The sequence below is a fragment of the Caloenas nicobarica genome, chromosome 6 (assembly GCF_036013445.1).
Source record: "Caloenas nicobarica isolate bCalNic1 chromosome 6, bCalNic1.hap1, whole genome shotgun sequence".
NCBI classification, from domain to species: domain Eukaryota; kingdom Metazoa; phylum Chordata; class Aves; order Columbiformes; family Columbidae; genus Caloenas; species Caloenas nicobarica.
In genome coordinates, this window is record NC_088250.1 from 2075165 (window position 1) to 2102022 (window position 26858).

The window sequence follows — 26858 nt, forward strand, 5'->3', positions numbered from 1 at the left end:
TGAGACTTGGGCAACTTCAGCTCCTTACCACAGCGGCTGTGCCGCAGGAAGTAGCACTTGCCTTGAAGGGTCTAGAGACTTCTTGGAGGTTGTTGTAAGGAGAAGAAAGGGAGAGGGGGAGAAAAACCTAACATAAAAGTGAGTTTTGTGGAAACAGCTCTAGAGGGAGTTTTCAGAGCTGGGACGTACAGTCGTTGTGGGCCTACTAACAAGAAATTCCGTATGTGTGGAGTTCAGAAAAGAGAAATCAACTCAGAGATGAAACCCATGCTGTGTGAAAAGGTGTGCTTTAGGAACTTCCCTGGTGGGAGCAATGGGTAGCCAGGAGAGTTAAGAGGTTTAGCTGACAAATGCTGGAGAATAACAGATAAGAGAATGAAACTCCCTCACTAATGCACTGCACTGTTTTCTTTAGTGTTAAAACCAGCGGGAGAGAACCGAGATTGTTCAGTGTTAGCAGTTCTGGCCTGATACACACGTGAAGGTTTTGTACATGTAAAGTACAAAAGGGAACATGTGGCTCTTTTCCATCGTTTCCTTTGTCGAACTTTGCTCTAATCTTTTCCTTCCCTCTTGGAGTTCCATGTGTCTGAAGTTAGGCCTAAGTTACCGAATGTTGCATCAGTGCCGGCGTGGCCTTTTGTGCATGATCTGGGGCGATGGGATGTAGAGACTGACCCTGCAGTGACCAAGCATCAGCAGCTGGCCAGGAAGGATGTCAGGCTTTACCCTAGATCTTAAACGAATTGTGGGGCAAAGCTGGGGGGAAACTCAGTGTGACACGAAGGTCCATGTTGCGTAAGTTTAGCCATTGGAGCTGCATTTCCTTGCGATCCGTGAGAGGCTGAGCTGCTACTGAGTCGGTCGCTTGGAGCAGTCAGCACGGCAGTAAAAAATGCTGAAGAGAAAGTGCTTGGATCTGGCAACAGCAGCTCTGAAATCAGGCAACTGATCCTCTGTTGGGAGGACACCTGGCAAGAACGAAAGCAGGTGAACTCAGTTAAGATTCTAGTCAGAAGCACCAGAAACCAGGTGGAGTATAGGAGAGTAGCTAAAGAGTTAATGAAGCTCTTCTTGAAATGTAGTTCTTAGCAAGAAGTGGCTTTCTGGATTCATTGTTAATGTTGCATGACAGACTCCTGATACTTAAGACTCAGTTGAAGGTGGTGTCTGTGCCTTGCTCCTATTTGAGCAATGGGAAATTTCTGTGTGAGACTTACACATGACAACAAAGCTGCTGTAGGACTAGTCCAGGAAAACAAGCAAAATATGATACAGTGGTGAGCAGCTTTGTAGACTGTTTTATAAGAGCAGGAGGACAAAGTTTGATTTGGTGTGACTGTTCTTCTGTTCAGAAAAATCAAGGTATATCGAGCTCTTTTTAAAATCTGCATTTCAGCTTTTGAGCTGCATCTGTAAAAAAAAAAAAATTCTTAGAAATTGCTGAACTGAAAAAGCAATGGAGGAAAAAGAAACGAGGGGTAAGCTTGCTCTGACTCAAGACTTGGGGAATTAAATTGAGCATTAAAATAGATTTGTACCATCACTCTCTTCAGATGTGAACATTGCTGGGCTTAATGAGAAAGTACTGAAGCAGAATGACAGTTTCTTATTAACTCAACAAGACTTGTCTAGCTATTTCCACGCTGCTTTTGCTTGCTCATTAATGACCTTCTGCACTATAAAAAGAACAATCCAAACACTCCAGGCCCCTGGGAAGACCTTTTTATATGGTCTATCAGATGTTAAATGGCCCGCTAGAGGTGAAGAAACAGTCCTGTGAAATGCTGATCAGCGTTTTTGTCTTGTTCTTGTGTCTAGACAAAAAAGTATAATTGATTAAATTGTCTACTGCAAGATAACAAACGCAGGTGACACACTAAGCCGGAGTCACGGAGTCACTGATGTCTGCGCTTCATTCCAACCAAATCCTAGTTTGCTTCAAAGTAAGGGAGCCACATCTGTAAGTAGCTCAGAAAGAAGATAAAGCTGTCAAACTTTCCCTGAACACCACTGTGAGTGAGTGAACTGCCTAGGAGGAAAATGGTTGTCATTGACCCATCGTTCTAAAAAAGCAGAAAGTACAGCAGGAAGGAAGTGAAAATAGCGTGGCTGGCAGTGGTTGTTTCCTTCGGGTGCTGGCTGGGGAAGGGGGTTCTCGGGGCAGAATCTGGGCAGGGTCTCGCAGACGGAGCACACAACCAGCGTTGTTAGCCTAGGGCTCCCCTCTGCTGTCGCTGCCCGCCGGCTCCGCGGGATTGCCAACAATTCCTGGGAGTTCCTAGCAGTGAGTTCCCTTCATCCCTGGTGGGCTCTGCAGCCCGGTCTGCTGGCGTGGGACATTGCGGCGGTGGGGGCAGCTCGGAATAACTGGGGGTCAGAGCTATACGAGCCTTCAAACACGCACAATTTTGTGTTCTGAGGGTCCGTTATGCTTTTAAAGCTTGGGAAGGTAGAGCTGAAAGCTGCGGTAATGATTTTCAAACTGCTTAGTGGTGCTCAACTTTGTCCCAAACAAATCTGAGTCTGAAACGTTTTTTTTTTTTTTAAATGAGATTAAATTTGAAGTTTGATCTTTGGTTTTTGAGTTTATCTGAGTTGGGTATTGGTAGACATGTGGAGAGTTACTTCACTAGGCATCAGTGCAAGTCTATTGAATCCAGCAGGATCTATGTATCTATATACAATCAAAATAAATGTCTGCACAGTCCCCCTTGGACTAAGACTTGTGATTTGGCTTGATATGAAATCCCTGTCCTGCAACCTGGAAAGCTCGCAGCCATAAAAGAAATGGTATTTAATAGTAGACCAAGGCTTGATTTCAATGGAAGCATTGTCTGAGTGGGGACATCAGAGCTTGGTTCCAGAGCACCAATAAAAAAAATAAAATAGCCTTTTTATTTATTGGGCTCTCAGACTTGAAGACTCCCAGGTGCCTATTAGTCTAAGGGCTTGTCTGTACAGGAAAGTTAGTGTGCAATATGTTGGAATATGAATTTACAGTGCACCAACTCCTCTGTGCTCCCCCTGTGTTGGGATATTTTTAGCACACGGTAATGGTGCCTTTCTCTGTGGCAGTTCATTCAGCTTGGAAAGCAGTGTAAATCACATTCTGCTCAATGCCTGGGGGGTGAGTGAATGCCAAACAGCCCGTGCCCTCTGAACTCAGACCCAGACCGCCTCCTCTCAACCAGCGCTAAGGGTAGTGGTGAGTCGCATTCTGCCTTTGTCCAAGAAGACGACACAGGTGATTCTGCTTACTTTTTTAGAAGAGAGGGAAATAGTATGTTTTCAAAAGTCCCTGTGTTTCGGTTCTCAATACAGCTTTGGTTATGTAGCGGTTCAGATCAGGGAGTTGCATGTGACTCTGCTTTGAGAGTTGTTTTCATTAATATTTTACAGCTGACGCTTACTAAAATACTATGTACTTGAGCCTGGCCAAAAGGTTTGTATGGCTTTTTAGTGCCTTGGATTGAGGTTTACTAACCTTCCCTTTTTTTGCTTGGTTAGTTCTGAGCTCAAATCCATTCAAACAAAGGCTTCTGCTGGGATATATGGAAGAGGCGATGTGGTATCAGTGAGAAGCTGAAGAAGGAATAAAGGCGGGAGGGCACATGGGTATTGCTCTGTGGTTTTGTCTGGGGTTTTTTTGTGACAGTGCTGATGTTTGCCGTGGTTTGAAATTGTGAACCAAAGGTGTAAGGGATTCAGACAACCCTCAGTTTTCTCAGGATCCTTGTCATGAGAATTTGGACAAAGAAACCTGACAGCTGGAGGAGAAACTCTGGAAGATGATGTTTGTGTTTTTTTTCTCTTAACCTGGAAAAGTGCAGCAATGGCTCGAGCTGGTATCTGTTGGGGGGGGAACAGGGAACCAAAGTCTTGCTAATTCATTCTAATCCATACATGATCTATTGACCTTACTGAGAAAATTCCTTCACCCTTATTGCTCTGAAAATGTACCAGCTTGCATATAAAAGATAGGAATTTATCGTGAATCTTGTACCTTTCATGGAATTAAATTTACCTTGCTGTTCTGCTTCAGGTATCCGTGGTATGTCACAGGAATGCAGCAGGGAACAGAAGTCTGACTTTGTTATCTTGCATTAATCTGAAGCTTCCAGAGGGACAGTCCTGACTTTGTGGCTCTCTAAATTCAGCAACAGTGCTCATGTTTCCTAGAGGAAAAATGAGGGAGAAATTAGCTATAGGTCCATACACCCAACAAATGGCGCCACAGGAATGAGACTAAATTTCACATAACTTGATTTTAACTAGCTCATTTCCCCAGAAGGATCTACTTTGTCTGGTTCTGCTTTTCTGTGTGGTAAAAAAACCCCAAACAAACAACAAAAAAACCCCAAACCACAAGCACATTAATGCTAAAGTGAATTATTGTATTTTTCCCAACTCTATTGTTAAGCAAGTGAGAATTATTCTAACCAGCTGGAGAGCTAAAGCAGGCTGAAAGTGGCATTGCTACTCTGTGCTGTGTGTGTGCAGAGATTTTGCAACGTGATGGGAAAGTGGGGATGCTCTGGGGGTCCAGACACAGCGTCCATCGCTGGGAATTCCTCCTTCATCCCAGCACCCTGGGACGGAAGGTGACTGGATATCAACCACAGTGAGTTGTCTAAGGGGAGGACTGCGGTGAACCAGCCGGCTCTGGTTATTGCTGGGGACTGCTTGGTGTGGTTTGTAAACACGCAGGTTTGCAGCTAGAGCAGATCAGGAAAAAAAAACCCCAACAATATGTTCTTTATTTCAGCCAAAAGACTCTCATCCAGGTCAAGTTTTGCCTTGACCAGCTGATGTAACATCCACGGCTCATCCCTGCCTGTGGTGTTTGTAAAGCTGTGCTCTGCATTGACATCACAAAATACTGGAGCTCCTGGTCTCCGGTGTTGTAACTGTGGTGAGGACAGACCTAATCCAAGTGTCCGTCCCTCACGCAAGGACAGCGTAGCTACGACACAAGCTGGAGCATCAGTGGCATTGGGTCACCCTTTCTTCTGTCCAAAGGAATTGACGCCCTGCTGAACTTCTGGCTGTGGGAAGGGAAGAGTATTTGACCTGAAGCGACTTGCACAACACCCAAGAAGGAGCCTGCAGGCTGGGCCTTCCCAGCAGCCTGGCTCCTGATCGCAGCCACTAGACCATGCGTCTCTGTCCATTCATGCTGAATGAATTCTCAGACTGTGCTCCATTTCCTCCCTTGAATAATAATCTTCAATGAAAAGGAAAATGAGAAAACAAGGTAATGACAGAACCAAGAAAACATTGGAAGGTGAAGAAAGAAATGTCTGGGAGTAACAGCAGTGCTGATATTCCCATGTTAATGATTCAAGAGCTTTCTGACTGCTGTAGAAGCAAAAGTGATAGTTGCTGCAGTCTACAGAGATCCGCACAGTGCAGGGAAAATTTCAAAATGGAGCAGTGATGTTCCCCATGCTTGTTCTCAGAAGATGCCTCCTGCTCCCTCCTGCACGGTGTGGGGTGGTCTCCGGTGCAAAATGCCCCTTTGCAGGTTTAAGCCTGTAGTTAATTAACCTGAAATCCTTCCTATCTGGACCGACTGGTTAAGAAAACTTAATAAATTACTGAGACACCGATCTCAAAGAAAACAGGCAAAACTCCCAATTACATCATCAGGTTTTTCTGTGCCAGGATTGCATGAACATGCCCTTAGTATCTTCTTAAACTCCACGTCTGCTGTTCTTTTCACCCAAGCATGATTACCAGCCATTCTAGGAGCCCTTAAATCACTTTTTTCCTTCGACTTGTTTTGTTGTAAGCGCGTTCACCTCCCCTGCTCCCTCTTCTGTTTTGAGGTCAGTCACCTGTGACAGATGCTATATTCTATCTGGTATGTGCCACTAACCACTTCTGATTTTAGACAACATGGTTTTAATTAGCGCTCTTCCTCTCCTCTGGCTGCTGAACAGAGCTGGCCTCAGGTGGAATTTTTTAATTGTGCTATTGCTATCTGTTACACGAGCTGGAGTTCTGTTTCACACAGTAAATTGGAGACAAAAATGAGACTTTTTGTAGCAGAACTCGCAGGACTACTGGTCAAAACTTCTTAAAGTCATACGCACAGTCGCTTTTCACATGTGTTTAGTGATGTGCACAGGAAGTCAGGGAGATACTGCCCTTCTTGCAGGTTTGTCTGATTTCTCTACTTGTTTTATTATTTCTGGAGTTATTGGCTGCCATGTTTGCGTGCGGCTGTGCAGCGGTGGTGCTGGAGTCTCCTCTTTCTGCTGCTTCTTCAGAAACTGCTTTCCTGAGCACAGGTTTTCCCTTCACTTTGCTCCCTGGCAGCTGTTCTCATGTTTGACTGACCTTTTGATTAAGTCAACAGGTTTGCTGCTTTCTCAGATGATTTTTTTTGTTTGTTTCACGATTTTTTATTTTCCAGTTTTTCCCTGGTTCACTGAACTTCACTTGACGTTTGCAAAGGGGTAAGCTGTCTCCCTCCTTTCTAGGCCGCGGACAAATTACCAGGGCACAGAAGAACGATTTTTCCCCTAGAAATAAAGCGAGGAGCCTGACTGAAAACAGCGCTGGACCGCGAGGCAGCAATGACGGGAGACCTGGCTGCTCGTTTCCTTTGCTGGGGTGGGCTGGGAAAACACCAGCCTCTCAGCAACTCTCCACAACTTCATGGGCATTTTCCTGGGTATATCTCCTGGGTGAGCTTTTCTGGGTTTGTTTGCTTTTTATGGTGTTGGGTTTTGTTTTGGTTTTTGGTTTTTAACCTAAGGCCTTGCTCTAAGCTATTTAAACACACTCTGGAAAAAGCTATCTCTATTTTGAATATACCAGCCTCTTATCTATACGACCCCCAGAATCTCCTATCTCCAAGGCAGTGGTTTCCAAGATTTGGGTGGGTTTCTGTGAAGATAAATCACATCAGACGCATGACCTTTATCCTTGGTGCTATTTAAATAGCTTAAATATCTATTGACTTCGTGCCTTGTGATTTCAGTTGCTGAAAAGTGAACACTAAAGAAAGGAAGAGTTGACCCACAGTGTATCAGATTGACCATATCTTCGTTTATAGAGCTCTGCAAATACAGATGGCATTTTTCCAACAAATTCTCCCCCCAGCGCTACTGTATTGTGGCTGGATACTTTTGAGAAGGAATCTGTGCATCCGTATGGAACGGAGCAACAGAAAAGAGAGTAGTGTCTATTGTAAATGCTGAAGTGTTCAGGGAAAGACTAAGATAAAAGCGAAACAAGTGGGAACCTTCTTTGTCTGCAAACCAATGCTCCCTAGTGGTTTTTCAGAACATTCTTTAAATCATTTGCCTGTGTAATTCTGCATCTTTGTGGGGATTTTCTGTTGGAAGAGAGGATGGAGATAGAACTGATCGAATCAGGAAGGTGTAATCCAGAGCACCACAGTCAGTATGTTTAATAAAGACATGTATTTGCATTTCCCCCTTAAAGGGCAGTAGATTCAACCTATTACAGAAAATTACAGCGCAGTGCATGGGGCTCCCTGTCTTCTGTATTTACAAAATGGATCCACTCCCGTGGAACTCGGCTCGGGAACAATCTAATCAAAACAAAGCCCGGGTTTTATACCTTAAAGAGCTGTGGAAAAATGTTCAATGTAAGGCAGTGTGATGCAATGCCTGCTTGAGTTTGGAGATGGTGTGAAAGGATAACCAGAGGACTGCAGAACTCCCTCCCAGCGCGGAGGTGTTAACTCCAGCCTGTGTACCAGACTGCTCGGAGATCAGAAACACCCGGGGCTGTGGCTCAGTGCGCGTTTCTTTGGACTTTGTTTCCCCATGAGAACGTTAACCGTGTGTTTAGACCGCGTAAACTGGGTTTAGTGTTGCTTTTCGCGTGCTGAAAGTGCCAAAGATTGTTGTTCTGGTGGCAGATGCACCTCTGCAGCTGCGCGATAGTGTTATGGGATTGTGGGAGGACACACGGTGCGGGAAGAGACTCAGCCTGCGTCCCCGCTCCTCTGCGTTTGCATCAGACTCTGTCTTTGGAGGTTTCTGACCGTGTCTTTGGAGGTTTCTGACTGTCAGCTCAGACACTGTTTCTGCAGTAAGATCTGTGAGAGGAGACTTCTGTTCATGGAAGTCTTGGCGTGTCCTCCGACTGTAAGATCCCTTGCATAAGGTCTCTAGTTGTGTTCCTCTCAGCATAGGGGAGAGTGTTAATGTTAAAAGGTAAAGTATAATCTGGCCTTTCTAACGTAGAAAGCCTCAAGCTAGCAAAGCCTTAGTTTGGAGATGAAGTACTGAGGTATTACCTTTTCCCAACTTTGATATGTTTGTCTGTGATCATTCTACATCTTTATCTGAGCGTTCAGATAAAGCTGATAAAGAACAGCTGTCTGTGAAGGAACCGATTTCTGCCTGGCTGCAAACACCACCGTCTGCTCAGGACATGGGCAGCGAACAGAAGATTTCTTAAATATAATATCTTACATTACGAGAGCTGGTTTATGCTGGTTGCTCTGCTCTTTGCAAAAATGTCATCCAGCCCACTAGTTACTGAAAAATTCCATCAGCTGTGGGGTGTGTGTTGGTTTCGCTGTTTTGTTTTTTACAACCGAAAGTGTCCCTTTTCTTGAGTTGGCAAGTTAAGTGCGTCATAAAGGTAAATGACAACACGCATAAATGATACATGCGAAAACCAAACGTATTGTCTCTGTATTTCTCAATTTCTCAGGCTCCCCTTTCTTCTGGACAGCTGCTGCCGAAGACCAGAGTTTTCTGTGGAGGTGACAAGAAGAATTTCAGAGCCATGACCTACAACGAATGATATTTAATATCTGAAATATTTTAAAAAATAGTTCTCATAACTGCAAATATTAAAAGTTAACTCCTGAACGTGGCTTGGTAGCCAGTTCTTTTCCTGGCTTTGGATGGTCGTGTAATGTTGCTGTGAACAACTAGCTGCAATTTTGCAGGGCAGAGGCAGCTGCATTGCACTTGTGAGGTGGCCCCATCTTTAATTTGCTTTTATAGCTCAGAGTTTGTTTTTGTTAATGTTTTTAAAGTGCTTTGAATGAAACGGCGCAGAAATGTGTGTTACGGTGACGTCTGTTCCCCCGAGAGCCGGTGTAACCCGGAGGAGCTGCCCGCCGGAACCCACCAACACAGCCCGCGGCCCTGGGAGACGCTGGAGGTTGGTTGTATTTCTGTGGTTCCGTACTACTGTTTGCATCATGGCTCCGCTTTTACAGCAGCAGGGAAGGGCTCCACAAGTTCTGCCGGTCTCTGGAAGTAGCGGATTTTGGATGCTCTTGAAAGGCCCAGGGTGACCGTGGAGATGGAGCTGCAGATGAAGGAAACGCTTGGTACACCAAGCCTCTGTCGTGCTGACAAGGAAATGACAAAAGTTTCAGGCTTTCTGCCATATCTTACCCTATGCATAGCCTATCCTTTTGATATTTATCCGCCGTACTGCTTTTTGATCCTGCTTTACCTTATTAAACTTTCCCAAGATGTTTTTTCTTACCACAGTTATTTCTATAAATTTCCTTTCCAAAGTTGTTATCTTGGGTTAATGTAAACCAACTTGGAAAGATAATGTCTCTCCTTTTTATTTTTAAAAGTACTGTGTACGACTGTGGTACTATAAAAGAATCAGAGTGAATACCATAGGAGCTGGTTTGGGTTATAGATTGTGAGGGCTATGATCAGATTGTGATGGGCTGCAGCTTGAAGACTGCAGAGAACTACCTGTCCTGCTGTTGCTTACGTGTACCAATCCTCGCTATTTATCATGATGGTTTGAAAGAAGCTTAATTGTAAACCACGGCATGGTTTGGAAGCCTAGTTTGTTGGGATTGACTTTGTGTAAACCGGGCCCAGGGCTGGAGCAGCACGGCTGGGCTGTGGGAAGCTCCTGGAGTGCAAGTGGTAGCTGGAGTATCTCTGCCTGGCTTTTGTGAGCCTGGAGCTCAGCTCAGTTTCTCCTGCATCCCGGAGTGCAGCTGCAGGGCTGTTTGGGTTCTGCACTAACTCCTTCCCATACCTTCTTTTTAATAGTCTATCTCCTGCCTTTCCCCAGCCGGTCATAAAACCCTTCCTAACATTTGTTCTGCTTTAAGAGCTAGTGAAGGCATGGCAGTTGATAACAGAGCCAACACCCTTCCATAAAAATGCACTTTTCAGTAGTGAAATATGCTGATTGATTTTTTTTTTTTTTTTAATTTTCTGAAATATTCCTAAAAATTCCTTTTTGGGAATTTCCAAGTTGATTGTGGGGGTTTGAGTTTTGTTTTGCTCTCTTTCTCAGCTAGCTATCCCTCATATCAATATCACAACACTGGCTGGGGGGGGCGTTTGTGTATTTCTGTGACTGTTTAAAAACGGCTCTGAGACTTTTGGGCTGGAATAACAATCCAGCTTACTTGAGTCTTGCCCCATTTAAAGGATAGAAAAAGGCCTGAAACCTGCTCTTGGAAGACAAGACTCCTTCAGTTTCTTGGTCCTGCCTTCTTCATAAAATCAGGGCTAAGTCTGACTCTCTAGAGATGAGATGCATAGTCACGGGTGCTCAGTTTGACCTGGTTGTCACAGTTGTTTTGTAACAGAAGTATTTTTTGGTGTTGTAATTCATCTATCAGTTATAATAGAACAAGATTTGCTGTTTTAATCTTAACTGAAAGAGGCTCAGTTTCTAATTATTGCCCAGCTTTCCAGTTCCTTGCTATCAATAACGCAAAGAATTTGAGAATCTTATAGTAAGCTTCTTCCTTCTTTCATAGCTTCAAACCTGGAAGGACTAACGCAGCTTTTAAAATCAGGATAAAGTCATCTTGGAGGGCAACGAGCAAAGCACCAGAATAAGGGTAAGGCAGAAGCAGCCAACTGCGCTGCCTCTGGCCGCAACCTTCTTGCTTGGGGCCTGCAACACACCCCCCCAACTCATCCTTCCTCGCGTCATTATTTTCTTCTGGAATTTGACCTTTAAATTAAAATGTAAATGGTTTTGATTTCTTGTGGGGACACCACAAATACGGAGGAGTGTAAACTGTAGCAGCGACTGATGTTAGTGTCTGCAGAGGCTGAAACGAGAGCAGGGTGGGGAAAACTGCTCTCTCCTGCGTTGTTAATTCCTTATTCTGTGTGGCACACGGGCTGAGGTTTCTGAGAACCCACACTGACTCCAGAGGGAAAGGAGAGAGACTGCTTTGGAGCAGGAAAGCACAGGAGGTTATCAGTGATGTGTATTGAGAGCGGCTGGAGGGTGCCAGGGTGCAGATATCTGCAGGATGCCTCCGGTTGGTGAGATATTTTTATGAATGAAAGGTGCTCATGACAGGAATGCGAGCTGAAATAGGCAGTGCTAATGGAGCAGCTCTACGATCTCCTTATCTGCCCCAGTAAATCTGCCCCTGAAGATAAATGTTTAATAACATTCCTATTTGGTTGTACTTGTTAAAGGCAGCTGAACTAATGACCCGTAATCCAACAGATCCATTTGCAGTGAGGATTGCAGCCTGCGTGGCTGATTTACAGGATGTCTGCTCCATTTACAGCCTGTCACTCTCCCAGCTCTCGCTTACGGCTCAAGCCAAATGATTTACCTGGCACTGAAACTATCCCACCTTTCAGGTGCAAAAGGGCAACGATTTCTCCGTACGTATGAAAATTAACCGAAATCTCATGTGCCCTTGGGGATCAGTAAATGTGTGAAAGAGACAGAAATACGGGTTGTAGCTTCGTTCTGGTTTGGCCAGCGAACTGGTGTGTGTGGTGGTGGCTGCGTACACCAACTCCTGGTGCAAATACGAGTCTGCAATTCGCTTTGGTCGCTGATACTCATGCGCTCAAGTAGCTTTTTCCTGTAAACATTAAAGAAAGGTGGAAATGTGGCCAAAGTAAATCTGTGTCACGCTTCAAACAAATACCTGCAGCATTCTCTGTTTGGCAAAGGGAGCTCTCCTAATCCCGGCTGGTTTAAGGGACGTGGTGGCCTGACCGAAGGCCCCTGCTCACGCTTACACAGCGAGACCCGCTGGCTCGTGTGTGCAGGAGCCATTTCATGCTCAGCTTTGTGCAGGTCTGGGACAGTGCTTGTGATGCCAATTACTGATTTTTTTTTGATTGCAAAGTGACAGATTTATGCATCAGGCTGGAGTGATGTGACCGCAGCCGCTGCGCTGGGGATGGTCTCCTTGTCCTCTGACTCCTCTGGGATAGTTGCTTCCACAAATCCTGAAAAATCTTCCAGTAGTACTCACTGGTTTTTCATTGGATTGCAATGACTGTCTGACCTGCGTTCCAGGGACTTGCTGCAATAAAAAATAAATGCAGAAATAGCTACCCCCACCCCCCACCTTTCTGCTGTCACTCCATGATTTGCTTTGTTAGAAAGTTCTGCAGTTCAGAGTAATGATAATTGAAGTGGGTGGAACTGTGTGGGGAGAGAAATAACTACTTTGCTTAAAACTTTTTCTTTTTCATGCATTGCTCCCGAGTTTGGGATATTTTTTGCCAACTCGGATATAAGGCTTTCTTTTTTGCATCTCTTTATACACCAAATGTGTATGTAACGTGGATCCTGATACCCCAGCTTGTGCTCTCAGGTTTGGCAGCCTTGCCAGTAACATTTTATAGAGGATCTCAACTGAACAGTGACCCACAGGAATAATCTTCCCACTGTTACTAAATAGGCTTCAATCCAGTAAATGGAGAGGCCAAGTGGGGCCTCGGGGAAGGGCACAGCACAACAGGGAGAGCAAAACGATTCCCTTCCAGCCCGAGAACTCTGTGCTCTGCCCAACATGAGAACGGCTGGTGGATCAGAAGGTTTGCAGCAAAACCGAGACCTTTCGTATGCTTGATTTCAAAAGGTTCATTATATTTTTTTTTAAATTGCAAGTATGTAAAGCAAGCCCAAGGCAAGGAAGTAGCCTAAATAGAGGCTATTGATGCTCTGTCCCCTTTTTTATTCTCCCCAGTAAATTAGACTAGTTTCCATCTTTTAACCCTTGTGTAAGATCATGCACACCTTCCAGTGTGAACATTCCTGTTTTAACCTCTCCCTTAACCTCTGTTTTCCTGCCCGCTGTCCTTCATTTCTCCCTCTGTTTAATGTGACTAGATGCTGATCCACAAGTTTTATTAGAAAAAAACCTTCTTCCTCAGATGAGGGTGGGTGGTTGTTGCATCCCGTGTTTTCAGGACTGCCTATTATTGCAAGTTCCCTGAAAATTTCCATTTTCTCCTGGATGTGACAAGGTAGGGCTTAATCTGGATATCTGTGCAAACCACCAGGGACTGGATGTGGAGGGAATGACCAGAGTGTTCTAGAAAAAAATAGGTCTGAGTTTCTGCAGGGGAAAAGTTGTAGGGAGAAGCTGTTCCTCTTATTAGACTTATTGACGTAACTGGGAAGAGGGAAAATAGATAAACTGTTGGGCTTGCAAACCCTTCTCCAGGTCTGCTAATTACCCACTCACTTAATGCAAGATGTGCTTATGTTTTCTCATAAATGCTTTGTGTATTACTTTACACCGAATGTTATAAGATGTGCTTGTACCTTATTACTAATTTCTTCAAAGAGGTTCCATGTGAATATTTGTGAAGATCGGCCCTGGTTTCAAAAGGTAATTCAGAGTCTCCTGCAATGAAATTGAGAGAATCTTGATCAGGGTCTATATAGTTTTGTCTGTATCTCTGCTTATAGAGTGAGTTTTAATAGCATTATTGTTTAAAACAACCAAACAAACCCCAAACAAAAATACCAAACCCAAAGCACAGTGCACACCAGAGTTCAAATCAAATCCCGGCTGCACCGTGGGCAGGGCCGCATCACACACTCCTACAGAAATGACTCAAAACCCTTGATGGCCAATTTTCATGTGATATTCCCCAGGCCAGAGCTTCCCCCTTTCCTCTGAGACCTCCTGGCTTCTCAGATTCTTGCACGGCCTCATTTGCTGCATCTCGGGTGATCATCTTCAAGTGCTGCTGTGGAACTCGGGGATCGCTTGTGAACTTGGTGTGTGGTTTTAGCTCCTGACTGATGAATCGCCCCCCGAAGGCACTCAGACTTCCAAGGAGGTGGGGCCGCATAGCTTTTTAGTTCCGAACAGGATGATGTGGGTTGTTTCTTCATAACACAGAATTAAAAGAACATCAATTATAGTTCTGTGGCTTTTCAAGTAGCTATACCTTTTCTGCAATCTGCTAACATGAATAAGAAATGCAAAATGATCACATAAGAATGCTGTTCTAATTATAAGCCTATTTTTATCTGTCTAAAGAACTGTTCTAGTCACCTTGAAATTTTGCTCCGGAGAACGGCTGCTAAAAATTTCATGCGCTTTTGCTCTAAAATACTAAAGGGCCCTGCAGCTGATTGTGCTATAACAATAAATATAAAGACTTTGTCTTATATGTGGTACAGTGAGGAACTTCTTGTTATTCTTTTAGAACAGTAGCATTTACATTTTTGCAGTAAGAGGGCAACGTGGTGCTTGTGACCTGATGACTCTTACTTGTTTTTAAAAAAAAAAACCTTCATAAATCCCTTGTGAATCTCTTGGCTAGAATGGAAAAAAAAAACCCCACCAACAAACCCCTCCGCTGTTCTTCAGTAGAATCTGTTTCTGGATACTTAAAAACTGTGAATAAAATTGGAAGGCTTTCTTATTCCATCTTGGAAAAAAATCTTTGCTCAGGCTGACTAACCCGCACACTGGGGTTTTTTATTTTTTCCCCTCACTTGAAACATTGATATGAACATTGATAGTCAACATCACTGTTTTTGATGTAGCGTGACATAAAAATTTGATTCCTTTCCGCCTTATATAAAATCACTAAACTCTAAAGTGTTATTGAAGGCATGATCTCAGGGATAGGTGTTATCCTGTAAAGGTAAGGGATGTAGTATCTGAAGGCAGAAAGTGCTCTCTGTCTGCTCTCCTTATCTTCTAACGTGTGGCCTGGAAGACCCTTCAACGTTGGGCTCTTTCATTTTTAAGGAGTTTTTCACTAATGGAAACATTTTTCCTTTCGCAGATGTCTTTGAATCCTGCAGGAACCGGGTGATTCCAGCTGCAGAAGGGAGCACAGGAAGCCACGTGCTAAGGACTTGCCATCCGTCCGATACCGACGAGCTGACCACGGTCCCACGGGGCTGAGATCTGCCGAAAAACACACAGGAGGGTCAACTGGGCTGGGGGGAACGTCCCAGTGTAGGGGACTGGGGCGGGAAGGGTGATACACGGACAGTGAGAGAACCCGCTGTGCTTGGCGTCTCCTCTGAAGCGCAGGTGAAAGAGGAGACGGACGGCACAGGAGTGGGCCCTTGTGTGCAGGGACAAGATGCTTGGGTGAAGCAAGAGCTTCTGAAGGGCAGGTGTGCGTGACTGAGGGGTGCGGGGGCATCCCGGGGTGTCTGGGTGCTATGGCCAGCAGCGTGGTGCAAATAGGCTGTGAACACGTGCATCGGGAAGAGAACTCGTTCGCCAAAGATGGCCAGAACAGCTAAACAAGCTCCATCCCACCCAGAAGTGAGCATCAGCTGGGCAAATTTTGCTGAAGAAAAGCGCAGTTCAAAGAGGAGCAGGTGGAGAGCTAAGCAGAGCTTTGAAAGGTCTGGGTTTGGGCAGGTTTACCGGTGTGTTTCCCTGTCATGTGCCTGACTTCATCTCTGCTACAGGAAAGGGCTGAGATGCTTTCTCAAACTTTTCACTCCAAATTCCTTTGCTTTGAAGGAATTTGAATGCTTTAAAGGAGTCTTGTTGCATCCCGAAAAGTGCCTGTGATTAACTGCATTGCTGGCTTGTGGCTTCTATCAAGTGCTGGAGATGCGCAGTTACTCTTTGCAAGCAAAGTTGATCCTTCACATGCATCGGTACCCAGACAATACAGAAGAACATACAGACATCTTGTGTGAGTTGTGGAAACGTGGGCTGTCACTGCCTGTAGAATTTTGCTTGAGTCATAGCAAAATTAGTAAATGATCTTGTAAGAAACTTGGCTAAAATAGGCGTTCTGGCTGCCAGCTTTGCACGTTGCCCAAGAAGGTAACAGAGAACACCTTGTTACACTGTGCTATTTCCCCACTGAGTTTTCCCTGTATTATTTGGGGGGGAATACGAAGTCTGTGAGCCTGTACGTGTGTAACTGGAGGCATAATTTGACCTTTGGGACCTTTGCTAGTGTATAAGCAAAACGAAAGTCAGGGGTGATGTTCAGGTACCAGATCAAGCCCGAAAAATGCCCAGTTTGAGCAAACGTTATTTTTGCTGGCAACTGCCTTTGCTATGGCCTGGGACTGGGGAGTTTCTGGGTCCTGGGAAGGGTCTGGAACATTCACAAATTTCCAGTTGGCAAATTCCAAGGCAGCTGTGACACTCGTTAGCACACGCTGTCCCCAGCCCCTCTGTGGCTGTGCTGTTGGGGACAAGTGAGTTTGCCATGCAGATGTGAGCAGAAGTGTCTGAGCAGGAGGGATTCTGACTTGGTGCGAAAAATTTTGGCGGGGTCCTGTTCTGCAGTTTTTCAATACTGCCTGAAATTTGAGAGCTGCCTATATCAACCCAAAATTAATCTTTGCATTGTTTGCAAATCTGGATTGAAGCTGAACAGGACATCTGAATTATGGACAGACTCCAATAATGACAGACAAACTACTTCATCAGGAACTAGGATGAGGCTGCCTAGTGAAGTGCTGTGTTAATACTCTTGAAAACACAAAACCAAGCAGTGTTAGAAATCTATATCATCAAAACAGAAGCTTTTTTTTTTTTTTAGAGAAGATTCTCACATTCTTAGAGGCACTTAAAATAATTGTTGACATTGTCATGTGGTAATTCAGAGAATGACGAGGCTGAAAAGGGCTGGGTGATCTGTAGCATAAAAGTCAATCTGGTTTGATAGGTATTTTCAAATCACAGAATGTCAGGGGTTGGAAGGGACCTCGGAAGCTCACCCAGTGCAACCCCCCCGCCGGAGCAGGAACACCCAGATGAGGTTACACAGAAGGTGTCCAGGCGGGTTGGAATGTCTGCAGAGAAGGAGACTCCACAGCCTCCCTGGGCAGCCTGGGCCAGGCTCTGGCACCCTCACCGGGAAGAAGTTTCTTCTCATCTTTAAGGGGAACCTCCTGTGTTCCAGTTTGCACCCATTGCCCCTTGTCGTATCACTGGTTGTCACCCAGAAGAGCCTGGCTCCATCCTCCTGACACTCCCCCTTTCCATATTGATCCCCGTGAATGAGGTCACCCCTCAGTCTCCTCTTCTCCAAGCTAAAGAGACCCAAATGTACTGGTTGTTTTCTCTTAGCGCTGGGTTTTGGTCTTTTTCAGCCAGGACCACCAGAATGCAGGTCTGCGTCACAGTTTGGGTGCTCAGTTCCAGAGCTCATGCACAGGGGATTTTCACCTATGATGCACAGGAGTGCAACTCCTGAATATATACATATAAATAAAAAGTCCTCTACAAAACAAGATCTTTTATTTGGATTTTCCATGCCCCTCTGCCACTCCTCTCCCTGAGGGGAGGTGTATTTCTTTACCCTCTCTGGCATATGAGCAGCTGCTGGGGTGGTGGGTACTGACCATTGCTTTTAGTGGTGAGCCTGGCTTGGAATCCAAAGCTGCCAATTGACAAGAGCCTGTATTTTATAGGCACGTAACAAAACACCAGCCTGATGCACTGAACGTGGTCGCTTTACTGCCTGTAATTTTCTTATGGAAAATCTTTGGAGTTTGATTCTAGCACTGATCTTTTTTTCTGTTGTTTGTTTGTTCCTCAGCGCGTCGTTCGCTTTCCTGCCAGAAGTTGCCAAGCCCTGTGCGTGGACTGTGAGATGTGCCTGTTTAGGGGCTCAGGTGTGCGAGGTGCAGCCCGATCAGTCAGTCCGGTGCGTTTGGGTTCTGAGCTCCGAGCCTGGGGCTGCAATAGCCCTGCCTTGGGCACTGCGACGAGGGAAAAACCCGTGGCCGGGTTGTCGTACTGCTTCTGCACTCATGGGAATATTGGGATATATGAAGATGTGTATGTCTAGGTTATACAATGAGTTCTAATCCACTTGGTTTTCCTGGCTTTTTTTTTTTTTTCCCCCCTCCCTCTTGTTGTGAAATGAGGAGATGACCAGATGGCTGTTAACAACTGATTTTGGTTTTTGAGGGAGCAAAGGTATTTCCCCACTCTTTGTTTTTGGTACTATGTTAGTGCTGATTGCAAAGAGAGACATGGCTGTTGCTTTGATGGTATATGGGGGCAAAAAAGGCCCAGTGCGATGTACCTGCTGGAGGACCTGCCTGTCTCGGGTGTTTTCTTTCTCTGCGTTTTCTAAGCTGAGAAATACGTCTTGGTAACATTTTCAGTCTTGGCAGCCAAGATTCTAAATTTGATTTTTCTCCTGGCAGCGTGTGACGTTGCAGACTAACCGTGGGAGGACCGCGCGCCATCCGCAGCGTTCTGGGATGTGCCCTGTGGCCCTCCTGTCTTTTTATAGAGAGATACGGCCCCTGGAGACTGCGGGTCCCAGCAAGCCGGCTGCGTTGGGATCTGATAAGAGATCTGGCTGTGCGCGGCGTGTCGGGGCGTGCTGGCTGCAGGAGCCGCACCTCGGTGGGTGAGATAGAGCCACCGCTCTGCACACAGCTGCAGCTCTTGTGCTGCCTTTGGGTTTCTTTTTTCCCCCCCGCCGCCTCTGCCCTGCAATTTAAGGCATTGTGTTTTTGCTTCCTACCCAGCGTTGCAGTGGGATGCTGGTATATAGCACAATAGCTCATCATTTTGACTCATTCTGCTTTTGGTTTCTGGGTTCTCCCAGGTGCTGCTGCCCTCCTGTGCTGGGCAGGAATGGGTGAAAGGTCTGGAAGTGGCTGATTGCTTCAAGAAAGGGTGTTGCTGCAAGATATCCAGCCCAGTTTTTACTTGCTAAACAGACCTGGCTCCTTCAAACAACCTTCAGCTAAGCAGCCTGAAATTCGGTATGGTTTATCTGATAGGGGTTTTTTTAAGTTTGTCCGATGTGGGGAGAGACTCTACCCTGCTTTGACACGGGCAGCTGAGGAAGGAGCTCTGACACACCTTTGGACGTGAGCAGTTCGAGAGAGCGGCTCTGAAATGCCTTCAGATCCGGAGCCAAAGCTGCCTCTGCCCGGACGCCGATCAGGACGGACAGTGCCTGTCTGCTGGGCGCAGGTGGACGCCGTACGAGGTGCTCTGCATGTCGCTTACCCCTCTGCAGCAACGCTTTGGGAGTGCTGCTCTGCAGCTGGACAACCGGGGCACAACAGGGAGTTCTTTTGGGGTTTTGTTGCATTTCAGATGTTTCTTAAGGAGCATGTAAACCCCAGGTGACTCTTCTGAGATTGTCATGTTGCTGGTATCTGTTGTAAAGTATGAACCCAAGGTGTCAAGTGCTCTGAATTATCTCTCATCTTTATTTCTCGCTTTGTAGTCTTGTTCAAAGAAAGCTCAGTAGAGTGAAGAGCTTTTTTTTTTTTTTTTTTCATATTCTTCTAAAATCCAGATAAATATCTCTTCCCACCATGAGGATGGCCGTATCGGGTTGACCAAGAGGCATGTTTGGTCTAGTATTCAGTTTCAGTCTGTGGTCAATAATGGACTTGTAGGGAAGGAGCAGAAAGGACGTTGTACATGAGAAGAGAGCTTCACGTTGGAGTGTTCTCCTGCTTAGGAGCTTCCTCAGAGAGCAGGTGCTGCTGGATCAGGGTTCTGCTTCAGCTCCTGCTGACATATTCTCTGTCACCCTGCATCCTATATATGCACTTTTGCACATTTAACATAAAAAAAACCCCACATTCCTACTTGGTTGTAGTTCTTTGTGTAGCTATGTGGTATGGCTACTCCATGAAAAGCTGCAGGAAGGCAAATCAGATGCTGTTACTCCCTCTTGAGTGATGTGTTGTATATTTTGAAACTTGGAGATAATTCTCAAGGCTGTGGTGTAGTCAGGTATTAGCTCTATTTATCATTCTTATTGAACCCTGAGACCTGGTTTTTATCTCAACCTGATAAATAATGGAACCTTTGGCTATTAGAGTGAGGATAAATACATAAATAAAGAAGAGCAGTTAATGAATAAGTACTGGGTTAACAAAGATGACAGTGACTGAAGATACCTGTCAAACTCTCGCACCATAAAAGTCAGCACACTTGGCCTGAGCCAACATCGGAAGAATTCCCCCTGATTCCAAAGGGGTGCCTTGTGAGCATGCACCATACAAATTCTTATCTCTGCATCCTTTTTCTGTTTGTGGGTTTTTTTGGTTTTGTTTTTTTTTTTTTAGATGTTCTTTTCCTTTCTAAGCAGAGCTGTGGTATTTGCTGGGACTCCCTTCTGCAGCCCTGTTTTCCTGGGGAGGAGTGGCACCACGGTGTGCTGGGAACAGCCCATGGGGCAGAGACGAGATAAAAAGGTTGGTCCAATATTCTTAAGGGAATCACCAGCTATTGAAACATGGCTTTCTCCAGAGGAATATTGTAACAAGGAAAGCCAAAAAGCCGAAAATACAGACTTCGAGAGGCCTCCTCTGTGCTTATTATAGGGCATCCTTCTTTTGCTTCCACTGCAAGGCATATTGTTTGTTGATTTTTTTTTAATCTATTTTTTTTTTAAAACCAGAGCAAATTTTAATGAATTTATGCCTGCAAGTAAACTTGTCAAACTGCTGCACTGACAAATCTATCACAGGATTTCTATCCAAGCCCCATTTTATTCTGACTTTCTGGCAGGCGTGAGTCTCTCCCCCTAAGGCACTTGAGTTCTGCTGTCTTTTCTACTCCTGGATATTCTCCTGCTCTCTCTGACTCCACCTCAGATGTGTCTGCATCTTAGGACCTGGTTCTCCTGCTGCTGTCCCCTGCTGCAATTACAGCATGATTAAAATATGCGGTATGGCTGGGGCCTTGATCGTGTTCTAACAAGAACATAACCTTTGCCACAGCGCGGTTCCAGCGTGACCGTGTCCCAGCACAGCCCCGCTTGTCTCCGCGGCGCGGGGTGGGGCTGGAGCTTCTTTTTCCTCGGCGTGTTTCTGGTCGCACCACTTGCAGTTGCTGTGTCTCCAGTGTCATTATCCCAGGTGCCTGGATCAGCCCCAGGGCTGAAATCGCACGTACCCCGACACAGCCTTTCCAGCGTTCTGCTGCTGTTTGCGGCTCTGAAGGAGCAGTAGTATGCACTTTTTCATTTCCCCTTACTTTCAAAGCATTACGTGCTTGCGGAGTTACAAACTCCCTTCCAAAAAAAGCACATATACTTAATTGTTACATATTTTAATTCTGGGACCTTAAGCTCAGAGGCCAATCTCTAACTAGAGTGGTTTTCAAGAAGGACTTTTTCCTTGCGGACAGGCAGTCCGCTAACTAGGCACTCACTATTTCTTCATCTGTTCGCTTTTGGTCCCTTCCTGTGAAGTGCCCAGTGCTATCCCCTGTCAGAGACACGATCCTGGGCCACATGGATCACTGCTTTGTCTCAGTCCCACACATTTTCTGTGTCATGCTTAAATTATGACCCCCGAGACGGTTCTATTAGAAAGCAGGCACTTTCAAGAAGTCGCGCTTAGTCCAAAAGCCGGTTTCTGATAAAAATGGTCTTTCATAGAAGAATTTTTCTTTTTTTTTTTTTTTTTGAGTCTGAGTTCTATTTACATGTTTGTTTTTTTGGCTGAGATGTTCTTCTGCTGGTTTAGTGACCTGAGTCAGCTCTTCCAGGAATCAAATGAATACTGCAGCAGGCACAAAGGGAGAGAGAGTGTACGGCTGGAGCAGGAAAGACAGGGAATCAGTTTTAACTTCTTCTGTTCTTTCTTTCTAGCTAGAGCGCTTAAGTAGATAACCTGTGTTGGTCGGTTTGGGGTACTTTGTTGTGGTTTGGTTTTGTTTCCACTTTCTTTGCACTTTATGTACCATTTAGCCAAGGAACTGTGTTTCATCTCGAGAGGGGGTTGACAGCACTGACTTCAGCATAATAGACTGAGATCCTCGAGAAGGTGACACTTTAATGGGTACACTGATGCAAGGCATTCTTCTTCTTCTTCTGTGAAGAACTGTTTTCAGTATATTATTTGTAAGCAGGCGTGTTATTCAAGTCTTAGTGAATAGTTCAGGAATCACAACACTACTTAGCAAAATAATCCTACAGTTTTGAGAAGCAGATGTGAAGACAAGAGCACCATAAACTTAACTTTTTCTGTATTGTCTCAGCACAGTCACGCAGCCCCAGATATGGTATTTTCTTTTAAGATTTTGGATGTTTCTAGTCCCTAAACACCTTCTGTGCTCAGGGGCCGCAGTTGAGGTTGGATTCTGGTGCAGCGCAGGCGAAGCTCCTCATTTGCACTCTCCATGTGCACAGGCACAGGTTGAGTTATAATCTAATTGAGAATTCATGCTGTATTCCAGGAAGCAGCGTTTTGCTTCAGCAGTTTTGTTTTTCTTTAAGGTGTTGACCAGTACTTTGGAATGTAAAACTATGTATCCTGAAGAAGGCATAGGAAGGTAATTTGAATGCAAACTGTATGGAGCACTCACATCCTGGATCCTAGCAGGAATTTCACCAAACAGGGGAGGTATTCATTGAACGTGGAGCAAAGCAACGTCAAGTTGAGAAGGAAATTACTATGGAAATCAGTTTTAAAAGCCTGAGGCAGATGCAGGGAGAGGCACATTGTAGCAGGAATTTTCCTCTCTAGCTTATATGGCCTTTCCATTACTTCAACAGCAGCATATAAGAAATCCTTGGCTTGGAACATGGTCTCTGAGAAATGACAGATAAACTGCCTGTTCATCTTCTGCATGCTCTTTATGATCACATAGACCTGGACCGTGTTTTCTCTTTAAAGATTTTTTCAGCAGTACATAAGTGGGTTTGGTGACTTAGTTCATCGTGGTACATGCAGAAAGGTCCTGTAGTGTGTTCCCATGAACTCTGGAATATTCTTGAGGCAGTCCTGGGTTCCTGAGACACCCTGAAACGGAGAGATTTTAAGTAAGGAGATATATGGCCTAGGGCAGGGGAACAGAAATGTTAAACATGTTGGCAATAATTGATGAGGAAATGATTGTGTGGGAGAGGAAAACAACATGTCAGTAATGTATAAATAAGCGTATGTGTTTACAGATTGTTGGAGGAACTAGTGGAACTTTGAAGGGCTTAGTCCATTCCAGTCCTTCAGACATTGAAAGCAAATAAACTGTAATCCCCTCCACTTTGCTTCATTTTGCTGCTACAAGTAGGAAGGGAAGAAAAATATGAAAATCCCAATAGACTGAAGACCAGGATTTTGTTAAACAATATGAAAAAGTGAAAATACTTAATACAGCTCTGTAATATGTATTTTTTTCATTCAAAACACTTTGTTAAAACTATTCTGATCACTCCCAGAAACAGCAGCAGTATCTGTTGCAGCGATGTCCGTGCTCAGCTGTGTCACTGGAGTTGAAATTACACACGTGTGTACAGGTTGAAGAGCTGAACAAAACCTGGTTTAGACACTGAACTGGGAAAGATGACACGAAGAGAGGTTCCAGCTGGAGGCCGTTTCCAGACAAGATACTGTGTCTGAGTCAGTTGGAAGTTTGTCACGGGGTTCTGTACCCAAGCGTTGTGGCTCTTCGCTACAGCTTAAGAGACAAAATGTAGATGCCACATCAGGGGAACATGGGTTTGTTCAGAATACAAACTCATCTGTCTTAATGTGTCTTCCTTTGGTAGGCCTGGAGAGCGTGGAAGTGAGAGCTCCTGTACTGGGAAATGCCAAATGTGTGTCCCTTCCCTCCGTCACATGCAGTAGAACTGTTAACTTATCAGCTTCATTTATGCAGCACTATCACTTTGTACATTGATATTGAGAGTAATCTGAGGTCCGATTGACCTCCTCTCTGCTGGTCTGTGTTCACTGATTGGAATGGAAGCTGGTTTGGACTCCAGATCCTGTGAATCCTGCTACCTGAGAAGAACGTTCACTCTCTTTTCCTTCTGCTCGGCTAGAAAGAAAGGTGTGCGTGAATGTTCCTCTTCTAACTTCCTCTATATAATGCAATAGATTTTTTTTTTCAACACTCCTCCCATATAATCACTTCAGAAACATCTGCATTATTCTTAAGTATTGAAAAAAAAATCTTAAGAAAGATAGTTTTAATGATCTTTTAATTTCACTTTAAATGCCACCAGCCTGCACACTGGAGCATGTCTATAATGCCAGGACTCCAGGTTCAGAGAGGATGAAGAGGCACCTCTTGGACAAATACGATCAAGGTCAGTCACCTTTCTAAAAATACACAAAAGTCTAAAAAAAATCTCTTCTGATTTTAGCTGCTTGCTCTGTTTTTTGCCCTCATCGCTGTCTCTGCCAAAGATGAACAAGCCGCAGTGCTGTGCAGTGTAAGAACTGAGTGAATAAGGTCTTGGTGCCTTATCTCAAGTGCTTTGCGGTGGACCAGACTCATTCCCCGATTAGAGTGAGTGTCTCAGGTCGCTCCTGTGGCTCCTGAAGGACCAGCCTGGGCAGACGGGGTCACTTACTTCCCAGGGAGCAGGTGTGTGAAGAACTGAAAGGACATCAGTGGAAAACCAGGGGCTTTCCTAGAAAAGAAAGAAATGAACTGTAGGAATAACAGCTCTGAACAGGAGTCATCTCCATAAACTGCAAATTCTAGAAAACTATAGTCGCATCTGCCAGTTAGTCATCTTCTAGTTTGTGTAGATTCATGGAATATATTTATTGGCAGTTCTCAGAACAGGCCACCCTGTGCTTGCCGGAGTGTTTCCCAGTGTAGGAGGCATGTTGAAGCCTGTCCATTTTGCTTTGTACCACAGCCCAATTACTGCATTTGATTCTTCTCCTACATCTCTCTATGTATTTCTTCTCAGGTTTCAATCATTTTGTCTAGCGAGAGCCATCGCAAACAACAGGTCGATATGATGCAGGAGAAAACTTGCACCAACGTCAGTGGTGTTTGTTGCTGTTGAGCCTGTCCAGCCCGGAGAGCCCTCTTAAAATATGCAAGGCTTGACTTGGAGGTGCCGGGTGCTCTCGGCTCCAGCTGTAGCCAGGCCTTTGCCAACAAATAGCCTGCGTGTGAGAATATTGGGAAGCCTAAACTTACATTAAAAAAGGTAAAACTTCCAAAGACTGCTCAAAACTCCTTCCTTTAGACACGAGGAAGAAATTGTTGCCTGTGAGGGTGGTGAGACTCTGGCCCGGGTTGCCCAGAGAGGTGGCGGATGCCCATAATACTCCAAATAGCTTGGACTTGTGGCATTTGGTTTGGGGGTTTTTTTGTAAGCCTAATATTTTTCAAAGCTAGGAATTTTATTTTACGGTTTGTACAATTTTTCACGTGCTGTGACGCTCAGAAGGGCTTTCCGTTCTCCTTTACCCGCCCAGGATTGGCAAGTGTCGTGTCCAGCCTGTCTTGCTGTAGCGATCTGCTTTCTGTCACGCATAGGGACAGGGAGGTCCTGGCCGATGGAGCCCGTGGGTGTCCTGCGAGGATGCCCTGGGACCGTCACTGGGCACTGGGGACAGGAGCAGCTGCCGGCCTTGGAGAGCCCAACCCTGCAGCCTTTGAGCTGCCGCACAGGGACAATGACACAGCTCCCTCCTTGCTCAAAATACGCAATTCAGCTCAGATTCCCTGCTCTCTGTAACTTTCGGTTTCTGTGTATAACACGCTCGTCTTCTCATCCTCATCAGAGGTGAGATTTTAGGAAAAGGAGTGTTTTTTCCTGACAAGAAAGCTCGCAGCTTCTTTCCTGGAGCAGCGGGTTGCGGTGGCTGGGGCCAGCGGGACGGGTTAATCACGGCCCCATTTCCTCAGGTCTCCTGCAGTCATGATTTGTGAATGCCTGAGAACGCCCCTGCTGAATTCTAATTGTTTGTGGCAGTCAGCACATGATTTCAAGTGTCTGGTCACAGCAGTGTTCGTTTTCTGCTCTTTTAATCTTTGATGGATGTTGCGCCTGGCTTCACTGATGTGGTTCATGACACAGTAGGCAGTGATTTCCTATAAGATGTTTTGTCTCGACTACAGAGGTGTGGAGTCCCTATATGATGGCCAATATTTATTAATGGCATCTCAAGGTTTCTAAAGAGAAAGCTCTGCCGTAGACCATTAGAATCTAATCTATTCCAAAATGTCAGATGCAGTTAAGCAAGAGCTATCTCGATTGCACTGAGACTTTCCTCATTAGTCCAGGCTCTGATTAGAATACTGATTAAAGGCTTTCTCTTTGGAAAGGTTCACTCTTTATCTCTGCAGATATCGTTACTATGTAAGATGTGATAAAGCCAGCTTGAGGCTCATGGAAATGCCAGAACTGAAAAGTATTTGTATGTGTGTGTGAACAGTCATTCTTGCCCATACAGCGCACATGCATGGTTTTTAAAATGTTTTTAATTAGTACCATGAAAAATGTCTATTTCTGAGTATGAATAGGGTTGAATTTTGTTGCACCTTTCAAACTGTTCAGCTGGTGTTATTAGTATGCACTTGTAGAAAAGGTCAAATTTTCATCTGGTGTGTAAAGCTGAAGGATTAAGATTTTAACAGCAATTTGGGGGTTGCTGGGATACCAAGTATTTGGTGTGGAATACTTGGTATCTGAGATCATTACGACCGGCCAAATTGCTTCCTGCGATTTAAACGTTGCTCTTGCTGTTCACTCTAAGCTACGTGATTGTGACAGTGCCGAAATATTTGAGGCTCCTCCTCATGTTTTACCCACAAATAGCATTAAGCTTTGGCACATGCCTTTAAATTTCTCACAATGTTCAGCGAAGATTGCAATTTCATATATAAGCTCTTAGAAGAAGGGATTGTTAGTTCATTATGTGTTTGCATAGCGCTTGGCACGATCGGGATGAAGTCT